The sequence below is a fragment of the Tachyglossus aculeatus genome, unplaced genomic scaffold (assembly GCF_015852505.1).
Source record: "Tachyglossus aculeatus isolate mTacAcu1 unplaced genomic scaffold, mTacAcu1.pri scaffold_97_arrow_ctg1, whole genome shotgun sequence".
NCBI classification, from domain to species: domain Eukaryota; kingdom Metazoa; phylum Chordata; class Mammalia; order Monotremata; family Tachyglossidae; genus Tachyglossus; species Tachyglossus aculeatus.
The window spans coordinates 1,091,868-1,093,890 of NW_024045100.1; positions in this window are offsets into that span (position 1 = coordinate 1,091,868).

Genomic DNA, 2,023 nt, shown 5'->3' on the forward strand with positions numbered 1-2,023 from the left:
GAAAAATTCCGCTATGAATATTCATATACTTGAGGGAATATGGGATTTTAATGGATTCCTTAATATAGCCATTCTTCACGTTATTATCCATGCTACAAGTAAGGATATCTTTTGCCCGGTTTGTATTGCTCATATTGATTTTCATTCGACTTTTCGTAGTGTGAAAGTAGATTTACAGTGTTTGGACCGATTCTGACTGCAAGACACAACCCAAGGGTGCAATCTATCTTGGACAATTCCATAATAAATAGGAGTTGATTTTATATACATTTACCCTTATTTTCAGTTCCCTTATCATTGTCTTTTCTATTATTTGCTAGAGTAGTGAAGTTTAGAAACTTCGCTACTCTACTAATGACCCTTTACTAATGAAACTTTACTAAGTTTTATCAGTGGTCATCAATGATGATAATAATGATAATAACTGTGGTATGTGTTAAGTGCTTACTATGTGCCAGACACTACTAAGCACTGGTGGGGGGAGGGGATACAAGCAAATTGGGTTGGGCACAGTCCCTGTCCCACATCAGGCTCATAGTCTTCATCCCCATTTTACAGATGAGGTAACTGAGGCACAAAGAAGTGAAGTGACTCGCTCAAGGTCACATAGCAGACAAGGTCTGGAGCCGGGATTAGAACCCATGTCCTTCTTATTCCTAAACCCGTGTTCAATCCAGTAGACTATGCTACTTCTCTCACACAACAACACTGATGTTGTTGTCCCGTAGATGTTGTTGTTGTTGTTATTATTATTATTATATTTAAGTGCTTCCTACGTGCCAGGCACTGTACTAAGTGGCTGTTAGGTAATCTTACGTGCATGATAAAGCATCTTGAATATTGCCACCTCCAATATTGATTACCAAGGTTAGGTAGAAAACGACTTTCAACTGGCTGCTATTGGCTGTAAGACACTGAAAAGTGCTATATGTCTCCTGCCGTTGGATGGCTGTGTCCTAGACTTATTTCCTTTGGCTTTCACTCTTAGGAAGGCATCGGATTCGTCGGTCACACTCAGTCGGAGAGAGTCTTACCATCTTCTAGACTGTGAGCCCGGTGTTGGGTAGGGACCGTCTCTATATGTTGCCGTCTTGTACTTCCCAAGCGCTTAGTACAGCGCTGTGCACACAGTAAGCGCTCGATAAATACAATTGAAATCGGAATCATCTTGGAACCTGAGGACAGATCTATAACAGTCAATTCCCCTATAATGTGTGTTCTCACTTGTATTGCTCTTTGGGGGCAGGGAACGTGTATATCAACTTAGAGAAGGAGCCTGGCTCAGTGGAAAGAGCACGGCCTTTGGAGTCAGACGGCTTGGGTTCGAATCCTGGCTCTGCCAATTGTCAGCTGTATGACTTTGGGCAAGTCACTTAACTTCTCTGGGCCTCAGTGACCTCAGGGATTAAGACTGTGAGCCCCTTGTGGGACAAGCTTATCACCTTGTAACTCCCCTGCGCTTAGAACAGTGCTTTGCACATAGTAAGCGCTTAATAAATTCCATTATAAAAAAACTCCACTGTATTGTTCACTCCTCAGCACGCAGTAAGTGCTTAATACAGTGCTCTGCACATAGTAAGCGCTCAATAAATACAATTGAATGAACGAATGAATAAATACCATTGGTGGAGTAACGTGCCCTGCAAAGGTGACTTCAATTATTTGGGCACAAGGTGGGAAAAGTTTAATGCCCCCCCACCCCGCTAATTCATTCATTCATTCATTCATTCATTCAATCGTATTTATTGAGCACTTACTGTGTGCAGAGCAATGTACTAAGCGCTTGGGAAGTACAAGTCGGCAACATATAGAGACGGTAATCTAAATGGTTTCATGTGCAGCACCTGTATGCAGTCTGTGCTATTGATGGATTGATTGACACAATTTCTTTAGAAAGCGTCAGTCCAAGCAAAGTTGTTCATGTTATGATTCTGTCTGTGGATGTGAGTATGTCACTGGGAACTTCTTGCATACAATAAGTATCTCTACTTTTTTGCCGCTTGCAATTTGAGATAGACGCAGC